The 12,971-nt window shown below is 42.1% G+C and overlaps 1 long non-coding RNA gene across 1 annotated transcript; it reads left to right on the top strand.

The window, feature by feature from the left end:
- Positions 1-71: 71 nt before the first annotated feature.
- Positions 72-7,824, top strand: LOC309384924. The gene is made up of 3 exons (XR_014174130.1): positions 72-189; positions 5,926-6,162; positions 7,751-7,824. It is a non-coding gene; the product is annotated as an uncharacterized lncRNA (long non-coding RNA).
- Positions 7,825-12,971: the final 5,147 nt, after the last annotated feature.

The raw sequence follows: 12,971 nt of genomic DNA on the forward strand, positions 1-12,971 counted from the left end.
TTGGACGGGGCAGGCAACGGAACCTCGCCGTTTTGGCCCAGCGCAAGCCGACTGGGATTCCTCATTGGTGGAAACTAAGCGACGGAGGCGAAGTTGGACTCCGGCTCTGGGCTGGATTGTCCGCCGTGGGATTCGCGGGGCCCTCTTGAGCTCTGGCGATGAAGACGGAGAGCGGCCATCTTAAAAGAGGTGGGAAGGGTTGGGGATTTTTTTTTTGTTCCCTCCGCTGTTTGAACCCGGCCTGTCCCGGCCGCCATTGTGGCTACGGGCAAATGAATCCAGAGGGCGACTTGCTCTCGAGACGGCCATAGTTGGGTAGTTGGAAAGCCAGGGGTTGAAGCCTTGGCGGCTCTTTTGAAAGATGGCAAAACCATCGTCTGCCGGGGAAATCTGTTGAAAGACTTTAAAAAGTTGGCCGGGCAAGTTGAGAACAGAAAGACGGCGATTGTAGCAGAGTTTGCTAAACCCGTTGATTGTTTTTGGATCTCGTTTTTCTGCTCTTTGATAAGAATTTATAGCGCATCTACACTGCACTAATATATTTGAAACCAGCACACGTGTCTTGTCTTGATACTCCATTCTTTGATGCTCAGCCTTCCTTATGGTCCAACTTTCACAGCCATACATTGCAACTGGGAAAACTATATAGCCTTGACTATACGCACTTTTGTTGGCAGAGTGGTGGTCCATAGGGAAGCCCAAATTAAGAGACTGTGCAGTCCCAGAGAGAATGGGGAGGAGGTTCAGGATAGCCATATCTCAGGATATGTAGTTGTAGCATTAGTTTGGCAATTTTCTATCCCATAAGTGTAGGCCACTGGACTCAATTAGATTTCACTGTGTCGTCTTTGAGCCTGGAATGACAGTCTGCGCTTGACTTTGAGCACAGTGGAGCCAATTAACCTTTTTCTTAGTTGATCCTCCAGAGCAAATTCTGAGGTGAGGATATTGAACTGTTGCTGCTGGACAGGGTGTTTTGAGTCCGTGGGAACCAACTGCCATGTCTTGCCTCCAGAGAAGGGATGGGTCCTGCTACCCCCACCAAAGTTTTTTTTTCTCTCTTGTTCATCACCGTAAAAAGAAATAAAGGAATAAGTATCAGGATGAAAAGGTGCCAGGTTTCTGGTAATTACTGTGCTCCACTTATTGCCCAGATGGATGAATAAAACAGAAAATAACATTAGAAACGGGCTACCGGATCTAAGCTGCAAAAATCCAGATGACCAGTAAGTGACAAAATACAAAAAATACATAAAACAATGTTACTCTGCCATCGTGTTCAGCTGAAACATTGCAGTTGTTAGAATACTTCAAAGAGGTTCTCTTCACCGGTGCTCTTATCGGGTAAGAATTTTCACAAAAATGGTGTGATTGGATCCAAACCATCAAGGGCCAGCCATCATGTAAGACATAATACAATACAATACAATACAATACAATACAATACAATACAATACAATACAATACAATACAATACAATACAATAGCAGAGTTGGTAGGGACCTTGGAGGTCTTCTAGTCCAACCCCCTGCCTAGGCAGGAAACCCTGTACCGTTCCAGACAAATAGCTATCCAACATCTTCTTAAAGACTTCCAGTGTTGGGGCATTCACAACTTTTGGAGGCAAGCTGTTCCACTGATTAATAATTGTTCTAACTGTCAGGAAATTTCTCCTAAGTTCTAAGTTGCTTCTCTCCTTGATTAGTTTCCACCCATTGTTTCTTATTCTACCCTCAGGTGCCTTGGAAAATAGTTTGACTCCCTCTTCTTTGTGGCAACCCCTGAAATATTGGAACACTGTTATCATGTCTCCCCTATTCCTTCTTTCTATTAAACTAGACATACCCAGTTCCTGCAACCGTTCTTCATATGTTTTAGTCTCCAGTCCCCTAATCATCTTTGTTGCTCTTCTCTGCACTTTTTCTATACCTTAGCCAGTAGACCAGAAAGGGTAAAGAAAAGAATCAACCCCTTGCCCAGGACCTTCCTAACTCACTAGTTAGTTCAAGTGCCGCATTCTAAGTGTTATTCAGAACAAGGTCTTGGGACACCTCTCTTAATCAGGTGCCTTCTGGGTCTGCTTTCTTCAAGATATCAGAATAGTTGAGCAGCCATTTTTGTGACTCTTTGGGGCAAGTGATCCTCAGATCAAGGCATTTTGAGGGCCACCCATTCTGGAGAAGCCCTAGCATTAAACAAAATGGGCAAACATCAATTGGAATTTTGGCAGGTTCTTTTGTTGTCATTGAGCCCTATAATACAAGTTAAACTTTCCCATGGAATGCTTGAAATAAGGTTTATTCTCAGGAAAATGTAGATAAGATAGCAGTGCAGTATTGTTTAAAATTAACCTTAAATAGGGTAAAAAAATACAAGAGAATGAAGTCTGTAGTTCAGTTTTTTGCACCTTCATTTCAGCTGAATTGTCCTGTCTCCAGTTTGCCAGATGTCAATAAACTGTGTGTAGGAGCAAAATAACACATGCTATAATATTACTTCACAATATTGAGTTTCATTGAGGAGCGATTTCATTTCACTGCCAGTCTAACTCCCACCACTTGGGATAAAATTAAATAGCTTTTCCTCCTTAACTAGTAAATGTTTGATCAGGATCCTCTCTGCACAGTACCTAAAGCAGTATTTCTCTGCTTCAGCAATTTTAAGACATGGACTTCAGTTTCCAGAATTTCCTAGTCCGTGCATAGGCTGGAGAAGTTTGGGAGCTGAGGTCCACACATCTTAAAGTTGTTTAGGTTGAGAAACACTGACCTAAACACTAAATTTATACAAGAAATCTATATCCTGCTGTTAATGTGAATTCTGCTAAACTATTTTGCTGAAAATGGAAGAACAATTCTAGGAAATCTGTGAATAGGGGATGAAATAAACAATTGTTCCTTTGGTTCCTCTTCTTCCCATTGCTTAGTATTCAGACAGAGATTTTTTAGAAAATATGGAGGTATATGGAGGTTCTGTTTAACAAATAAAGACTGAAAACTCTGCCTGTTCCATTCATTTATCTGGTCCTAAGGTGTTAAAGGTGCTAAGCAATGCATACAACCACATATTGTGTCAACTAATTCCATAAGCAGCAAACTGCTCATTAATTTTACTGTGTAACCCTGCAATCTAGAAGGAGAAATACTTAATTTTTATTTCAGTTTAATGGACTTAAAAGCAGTTCCATTTGCAAACGTTTATATGGCATGTGTTCCACTGTTCCTAAGAGATTAAAATATAAAAATATAATATCGAAACATGTTAGGAAAACCTATAACAAACACTACTGGGAACATAATCAATTTAGCAGACAAATTTTGCTGTCCAATGCAAAAATATCACAACATTCTACTCCCAATGCCTGCTGGAAAACCACATTTTAATGCCTTTCCCGAAAATCAACACAGCAGGATTTTTCTGGAGAAATCTGTTCCATAAGGGGACTCTGCAACTGAGTTGGTTGTGATCCTTGAAGATGGCCTTCCCCGAGTGAAGGAAGATGTAGGGAGATGTATGCATAGATGTATAGATTTGTTTCATTAAATTTATTGTGGCTGGGTATTCTAGTAGCCTCTGGGCAGCTTACAAAATCCAAATACACAATTAAAACAGTTTAAAAAAATAGAAAATAGAACATGACAGCCTGGACTATAAACAACAATAACAATAAAAACATAACAGGATCCCTTTTCATATATAATATGTTAATCCCAGGCCTAGGAGTAAAAGTAACATTTTGATCATCTGTATCTCGGGATGTTGTCCCAGAGGGCAGCAGCAGCAGCAGAGAAGATATGCTTCTTGAGTCCCATAAGATGACATCCTTTAATTGAGCAGATCTGGAGCATAACCATTCTGTCTGAATGAACCCGGCAGGAAGAATCAAAGGGAGATCGGGGGTCCCTAAGATAGCCAGGCCCTATACCACGAAGAGGAGTTTTATATAACAATCAGCACCTGGAAGCCAGATAGCAGCCTCACCATGACCAATGGGTGTAGCAAGAAGTGATTCTTAACTGCTTGCACTGCTGGATTTCGAACCAGCTATAGCGTCTGAATGATCTTCAAGGGCAACCGCATGTAGAATGTATTGCAATCAATAATCTAGAAAGATCTAATTAGACAGGCAGGTAACCAAAAGGAAATTGGTAACCAGTGTCGCTCTCGAAGGAGTGTCATATGGAAAAATGGAGAGGAATACAAAATGGATATTAAAATATTTTAAGAAAAGTTACTAGATTGCACTGTGAGGAAAGGCATGTTTGTCCTAACTCACAGATTACGACAAGCTTTTTTTTAAAAAAATTGCTTGGCCCTTGTGTGTTTTGTGAATTCAGCAATTGTAAATTGTAAACAAAGGGAAATTACTTTAATCAGTAATCTCCAAACAATTCAGATAATTGTAGCTAAAATTAATGAGATCTATGAATACAGTTACTGGTAGTATGATTTCCTAGTCCTTCTCTATCTTTTCTTATTATGTGTGTGATTATTTAAAATGAAACTGTAACCAAATAGATAAATCTAAGCAAAATTCCCATGTGGATATAAAACATTTTTTCTCTCTGATCTTCCTAACCTTGCTTTTGTTTATGGGCAAATTTATCCCATTACCCTCTTCATGCATTTTCAGCACTTTCTTGCTTTCTGTATTCCTTTAGAATCTTTTGATTACTCATTTCCTTGTATTAACCATAAGAAACACCAGTCATTTCCTGCCTACCATGCTAAGGCATTTTGTTGAAACCACAAAGCCTGGATATCCGAAAGGCCTGTCCTTCCGGGTATATGTTTAAGGTCCGATTTGGTCAGCTTCCCTTGTACAGAACTGAATTTTAGATGTCAAATTCCAGCGACTGCCTCCTTACAAAAGGACACAGAGCAATCTTTGCAAAGGAGGCATTTCACCCTCACCAATGGTTAATTCTCCAGTCACAAGCAGTTGACCCGTGATCTTAAGCATACTTCCACTAAAAGCTTCATTTGGTTCAGTGGGACTTACTTCTGGGTTAAGGTTATTGTGTGAGCACTGCCTAAATGTGATTAAAATTTCATGTAATTACTCTTTAGTCATTACTTCCACATTGCAACTCTCCCACCTTCCTACAAAATAAATATGAAGGGCAGCTTGTCTTTCCTTCCCCAAAATGAATAGAAACTTCCCCTCAACCTAAAAGCGCTGTTCCACATTTTCCCCCTTAAAATATTTCAAGGTTACTCAATTCTTGCTGCTTTACTATTGAGTCTGTTGGAGAAGAGAGGAATGATAAGCTGGGTAATGGTATTCAAGAGAGGTTTGGGTATTGCAGCTTCTTAGGCTATGAGATCTACTGCTAAATAATTCAATTTCTAGATTATTTATTCATGCAGGAGAGCTCAGATGTCCTCCTTTTCTTTCATCCCTTCTGCATGTCATGGAAAGTTCCTGACAGAATATTGTAAATGGGTCCAGAAGCTGCTACTGTAAGAACAGAATAAAAGTCACCCCCTTTTTTCTGTCCCATTTTTCAGACATGAATGTCATTTTATTTGCAAATGTAGAATGGTTAAAAAGTCAAAAACTTAAAACTGGCAAAACAGTTTGTCATTGAATTGGTTACCAGTGTGCTGGTAATTTTCAAATGGATTGCATCAATACATTAAATGAGATTAAGTGAAGGATAGGGAAATAATACCAAGGTTGCATTTATTGCTATCAGTGAGAGAGCTAAGAAACCTGAAAAATCTATATGTTGTGTTCCATTTCTGATTAAACTCTTACTGTTTTCTGTGAAAATCTGTCATTTAATTAGCCAGTGTTTCAACACTACTGTATACCGTTAACAGTTTTGGCGCGCCGTGGCGGGTGGGGGAGCAATTGGAAATCTAACAGCTTTCAGGAGATTTCTGAATGTTTGTTTTTGAATTTTTTTCTTCAAATTTAAGTTGAGATGCCTATGAAGGATCAGATGCTGGAATGTATGTACAGATGAGGCCCTGGGGATCAGCAACCCACTCCCCTGCGACCCCCAGCTCCTTCTGCAGCGAGAGAGGACAGGAAGGAGCAAAGCTCTTAATTATCAAGGCAAAGAAATGAAGACAAGAGAAAATCTTTTATCAGAATTCATATTCCTCACGCTATGTCCATTCCATCCATACCTGGGTGCTATCTCCACATAGGGGGTGAGTTCTGGCAGTCACTGCTGCCGGTTCGATCGTGGGAGTGACGCATGGAAATGCACTTGATGCATGCTGCACACACATGTGCAATGCAATAAAAACTGTTCTGTGCATGCACAGAAACAAAAAAAAACAAGATGGCGCTGCCTATGGTGCCGTCTGGAAAACTGTTTCGGGGGTGTGGCAGGCCTGGGTCACTGCTGGTTCCAGCAACCCAGGCCGCCAAACCACTACCAGTTCACCTGAACCAATCCAAACTGGTAGGAACCCACCACGGCCAGGGGTGGGTTCCTGCCAGTTCTAACCTCTTCTATAGAAGAGGTTCCACAAATCTACCGTGCCATTTGGAACCGGTTCCAGCTCCCACCCCCACCCGTCCGCATCACACTTGCCCTGCCCACCGCTCAATGATTGGCTGGCTCACCAATCGCCCCACCCGCCTCTAAGAGTCCTATCTAAACCTTAAAGTCTTAAAGCTGTCAGGTTTGAACATCCCTGGGTTTTTTTTTCTAAAGGGTTAGGGGTGCAAGGGTAACTTGTAACTTGACAGCTTTAAGACTTGCATGCTTCAATGCCAGAGTTTCTGAGCCAACATTTTGGTTGCTAAGCAAGAGCGTTGTTAAGTGAGTTTCACCACATTTTACAAGTTGGCCACGCACACCCAGTGACATGACTGCCAAGCCACTCCCACTTGGTCACATGGCTGCCAAGCCACTCCTACCCGGTCACATTGCTAGCAAGCCACTCCCATAAAGCAGGCCACTCCCATAAAGCAGGCCACACCTACAGAAGAGGTTCTAAAAAATTTTGAAACCCACCACTGGTGACTTAAAACTGTGTTTACTTTTCAGAAGGAGTGGGGTCGCAGGGGAGTGCGGGTGCTGCCATGAGACAAAACTGATTGTTCTTTTATTCTGCAATAGGAAGGGGGTGGGGGGCTGACCGGTCATAGCTACACAGAAGTTAGCACCTTACGTGATAGAAAATTACTAGCCAGGATATTAGGCACAAGAATAGCTCGCTTATAAGAAACCCCCCCCTAAACCACATAACCAGCATACTTTGCAAGATACCCGTGACCTGGGGAGAAAAACAGGTGACGTGACATTTAGCTATTTAGCATAACAAACGTAAAGTTTAGGGGACTGAAATCCAAATAACTAATCAATATTATCTGCTTTGCATGCATTATTAGGGGAAGGGAAAGGGTTGAATGCAACCACTCCTTGACTATAAAAATTGCTGTAAGATTCTAATGTGGGCCCCTTGGTTAGTTTTCGAACCAGGATCCTTATATCTTGGTACCAAAATAAAAGTATAATTCTGTGTCACACTTTATGTCTGGTGACTTATCGGCTTCGACACCAAGCAAAAGCCCAGTTTTGGGGAAAATACATACTAAAAGCTTTTTTTTTCCAATTTGGCATGTTGACATCTTGCAAAGGTTTCTCTCTACCACATGTGTTCCTTAGTTTTTACATTTTGAACATCTTAACATATATTAATGCTTTCATTGCTTTATATTTTTATTACGGTACATAGCATTTGACCTGCGATCTTAATGATTTTTAACGCTGTGTTTCTTTTGCAGATGCATACCCTGACAGCCAATCCAGAAACGTTTTGAATAAACAATAAAACGTATCCCAACAGCATAAATAAAACTTGAAGAAGAATTGATTTCCAATTTCTTGTGAGAGAAGAGCGAAGAGTATCTGCCTTCCTCTGCTATACAGCTGTTTTAGAATTGATCAATTAAAAATATAGACATAGGAGCAGGCTAGATTCTTCATGACGGGGAAATCAGACGGCGTTATTAATCATGTCGTCTCTTATTTATGAGGTATTCAAAACATCTTGCTTCAAAATATTAAGATGCTGCACATTATTTTATATGGAGAGAGAGAGAGAGAGAGAGAGAGAGAGAGAGAGAGAGAGAGTGGCCGGGTTGTGGGGGAGGGAATGGATGCCTCCTGCAGCACCCTGCCAGCCAAAACAGGGCACAGTGCCCCATTTTCGGCCTGGATGGTCTCCTGCAGTGCTCTGCTGGCCAAAGGGGGCACAGGGGGGGTTGCGCAGCCCCCCGTGCCCCGTTTTGGCTGCCAGAGGCACTGCTGACCAGTGTTATTTCCAGGCCAGCTCTGTGGGCCAGATTTTGAGCACACAGGCCTTGAGTTTGACACCCCTGCATTAGATCAAGCCCATGTTTACAGCATTCCTTTGTCCTATTTCCCCTAAGAGCAGCCATCTTGTGGGATAAGTTTGGCTGTGAGAGATTATTGAGTTTTGTGGACTTAATTCCTATAGTTTCACCAGCTGTATCCTATGAAATGGTGGACTTGCCTTGTGAACTGCCTTAGGATTTATGGACACTATACATTTATGTATTCACCAGCTTACATGCCTGGGACGTCCTTCTTCCCATGGGAAAAGGGGCTGGTGACTTATACGTCATAATATTTTAACAAAGCATTTGCTAAGTCAGGAATCTGAAGCTAGGATTCTCCAGGGTTTGTGACCAAATAAACAAAGATGGGTGGAATTCATATCTTCAGGCAGCTACCCAAATGCCAACATTCATGCAGAGGCCTCCATTGTGCCCGGCGGTCCTTTTTCACCCTGTTGCTCTGATTCAGCCAAAGTTGGGCAGACACTGGGAAGCTGTCTTTAAAAAAAAAATCACAGAATGAATTGTGCATAGCATTGATGCCAATGGGCTGTAGCTCTTTTGCTTTTTATTTCCCAGTTCTGCTTGACTAATGCAGCACCATTGTGGCAAAGCAGTTTAGCAGTTTGATTGCAATTGTTGCTGTCAAGAAAACCCTCCGGTTTAGAAGAGATGCTGCTGTGGGGATGGGATGTATATATGTGTGTGTTTTCGATGATTTCAGAAGTAGTTCACCATTGCCCGCTTTGTTTTATTTTTATTTTTACTTATTTATATCCCAACTTTATTATTTTTACAAACGTATAGCAGCAAACATATCCAACACATCTTCCTCCTCCTGTTTGCTCCACAACGACAACCTTGTGAAGTGAGTTGGGCTGAGAGAGAATGACTGGCCCAAAGTCACCCAGTTGGCTTACATGGCTAAGGCAGATTAGAAATGGCTCCCTCCCTCTGTATGTGTGTGTGTGTGTGTGTGTGTGTACCAGTATGGATATTTGCATGCATATATACACATATTTTCGTTCTGAGGAAGGTCTGTGTGATTAGTAAGGGTTGACACCAGGTGGATGGCATATAATCACATCCATGCATCCCAGGATTTATGTGTGTGTTTTATTTCACACACACACACAGAGAAGTCTAGGAGAAGGTGATTTCTGGAAAACCGAAACCTGTAGGTAGACCTTGCTAAGAAGGGCTGAACATGATAAATAGGGACAAAAAGTATTATTTTGCCACATTTTAAAGAAGATTTCCCTATTAACTTTTCAGGGAGAGACAGGGAAGTTCAGAAAGAGTTTTCTTCCCCTCTGGTGATATGCACAAACCTTTTTTCTTACGCCCTCCTCCTAAAACCAGTTTTGCCCCTTACTCCGGCCTCCACTTTAGTAAATGGGTCATCTCTTGCAGCTGCATGCTTTTCATTCCACGCTATCAAGGATGAATCTATATTGAGACAAATACCCTAGCTCCATTCCTTTGCAGATTCCCCCCAATTGTTCTCTGCACTGGACTCTTTTGAAGTCTGATACATATAAATTGATTTTGCTTTCTTGCATTCTTCCACCCTTCTCCTTTTATGTTGGTGTAATGCAGTCTTACTAGCTGTGACACTTTAGCATTTCCCAGAATTTCTGTAACCTTATCCAATATTGGAAATTATAATTAACATTCAGACAACTGGAGGGCCACAGATAGTTTTCCCATAACACCACACTCCCAAAATTAGAGCCTCGAGGCCAGAGATAGCTGTATTGTGATTCTGATTGTTGTTGTGTCCTGCATTTTTTTGCCTGTTGTGTTTTAGCAATTGCTTTAAAAGATTTAAAGACAGTGTTGTTTAAATTCTCCTGGTTAGGAAGTGACTTCTTTTGCATTTTTCAGCGATGAATGTCCTGTTGTAATATGTAATAATCTCTCTGACACTGTACATGGGTTTTGCTAGGAAAATGTCCAACAGAAATTCTACTCAAGGACATTCATCCAAGAAATTTAAAATAAATGTTCAAGAACCCTGAGAACAGTTGAGAAGTAGAAAACTTTCTGAGACCTTGCAAGGCAGATTTGGAGATGCTATTCTGTACTCTGGTTGAAACATTAAATAATAGAAGTAGATGAAAAACTGTTTGCACAAGAGATCTGATTCAACCCCAAGGAAAAGGCTTTCCATAAAACAATACAATAATACAATACAATACAATAGCAGAGTTGGAAGGGACCTTGGAGGTCCTCTAGTCCAACCCCCTGCCTAGGCAGGAAACCCTATACCGTTTCAGACAAATGGCTATCCAACATCTTCTTAAAGACTTCCAGTGTTGGGGCATTCACAACTTCTGGAGGCAACTTCTGTTCCACTGATTAATTGTTCTAACTGTCAGGAAATTTCTCCTCAGTTCTAAGTTGCTTCTCTCCTTGATTAGTTGATTAGAAACAACTCTGTTATATCCAGGGACACCAACAAATTAATTTCTGTTTCAGATCCAGATCCTCTCTTAGCTTTCGTCTTCTAGACTGGAAGAAATATTTCTTCTTGAAAGCTTCATAGGGTGCGGCTTTGCAACGTAAACCTACAGACTCTGAAGTAAACAATGAAATTTGAATAGACACCAAAACTCAATTCAGTGGTGGGTTTCCATTTTTTTTACTACCAGTTTGCGTGTGCTTGTGCGCACTTGTGTGCGATGCTTCTGTGCAGAAGCGTCCAGGCTGCCGCTGCTACTACTGGTTCGCCAAATCCAGGCCGAACCGGGAACAACCCACATCTGACACAATTGTATTATTTTCTGTTGTACAGATTTTCTAACTTTAAGCTATAAACCACAGGTGGTATTCAGCAGGTTCTGACCAGCTCTGGAGAACCGGTAGCAGAAATTTTGAGTAGTTTGGAGAACCGGTAAATACCACTTCTGACTGGCTCCATCCCCATCTATTCTCTGCCTCCAGAGTCCCAGCTGTTTGGGAGGAAATGGAGATTTTACAGTATCCTTTCCCTGCCACGCTCACCAAGCCATGCCACACCCACCAAGCCACGCCCACAGAACTGGTAGTAAAAAAAGTTGAATCCCACCACTGCTATAAACATAATGGGCAGATTTCCATTGACAGATGACTTGCAAAATTTTCCAGTATTGTACTAGGGAATTAATGAAGAGGTCAGTGGGAATATTGGGAAAAAAGGAGGGAGGGAGAGGGGAAGGAAGGAAGGAAGGAAGGAAGGAAGGAAGGAAGGAAGGAAGGAAGGAAGGAAGGAAGGAAGGTTGGTTCCAAATGAGATTCACTGATGAAATGTAAGGACAAAAAGCCATTTTAAGGATGGCAAAGTATTGTAAGCTCTCCAGAGTCACTCTGGATAGTGAGGAGGGCAACATATAAATTTAATAAACAAAGCAGGTGTCGTTCTCAAAATGACTGGGAAAAGGCTGTGATGAAGTCGCATTTGTATGAGAAGTGTATGAGAAGAGCAACCTGCCAACTGGATACAGTAGCTATCTAAGTCCAGACCTTGGAGAATTGCAAGTTCAAAATTAAGTTCATACATAATTTCTTTTCTCTTTCCACTGCTGGGCATGTGGAGAGCTTTGCCTCACATCTGGCCCTCGGCCCATTACGCATCTCCACAGTGAGGGTTGCCAAGGGACTAACGTTCTTATTCACTGTTTTAGTCTAGTTTCACTCAAACCTTGGAGCAGCTCCAAATTCTCCACGACCAGTCGGTGCCTTGCCCTAGTTTCCTTATTTTCCATTACCTGCTGCCCATAGCCTTTTTTAAAAATTCCACTCCTCCCTGAGCCAGCCGCAGATCCCTTACTCTGTTTAAATGTTTTATTCTGTTTTAATTCTTGCCCTCTGTGAAGCACCACCCTTTAAATTGCAGCCTTGGTATGTTCTGCTGCTCAATCCTGCCCAAATCCCTCCATAAACGCTATTTTTGTACTCCTGCACACACTTGAAGTCTCCTGGATATTTAATCTGAAATGCTCTGCATCCCCTTTCAAGAATCCTGCCTGCTGTGCCTGCCATTTTTCACAGTGTTCCTCACAAAAGCAGTGTTGCAATGTCACACTGCAAGCTCCCCCTCCTCTTTGGGCAGGGGTCAGCAACCCGCGGCTCTGGAGCCACATGTGGCTCTTTCATCCTTCTGTTGCTGCTCCCTGCCGCCGGTCGGTGCCACAATTGTGAGAGGACCTTCCAGTTTGGGAGGTGGGGGGTGAGCACAGAGCGCCAGGAAGAGACTCTATGGCAAGGAGTGGGTTTTCCAGTTGGCTTCATAATAGGGCTTTCAGTTAGGAGAGGTGGAGGAAAAAGGACGCCACGCTAGGAGGAAACTCTATGGTGGGGGAACCGGACTTCTGATTAGCTCCGGAATTGAACGGGGGCTTCCATTTAGGATCTCTATGGCTCCCAGTGTTTTCTTTTTTGTGGGAAATGGGTCCAAATGGCTCTTTGAGTGCTTAAAGTTGCTGACGCCTGCCTTTGGGCATGTATGTGACAGCATGATACATATATGACAGGGCCAAGACTTGAATACCATGAAAACACTTCCTCTGGTCTCTCCAGAGGTGGTATTCAGCAGGTTCTGACCAGTTCTGGAGAACTAGTAGCAGAAATTGTGAGTAGTTCGGAGAACCGGTAAACACCACCT

Source organism: Natrix helvetica (assembly GCF_964273705.1).
Source record: "Natrix helvetica genome assembly, chromosome: 1".
Lineage (NCBI taxonomy): Eukaryota > Metazoa > Chordata > Lepidosauria > Squamata > Natricidae > Natrix > Natrix helvetica.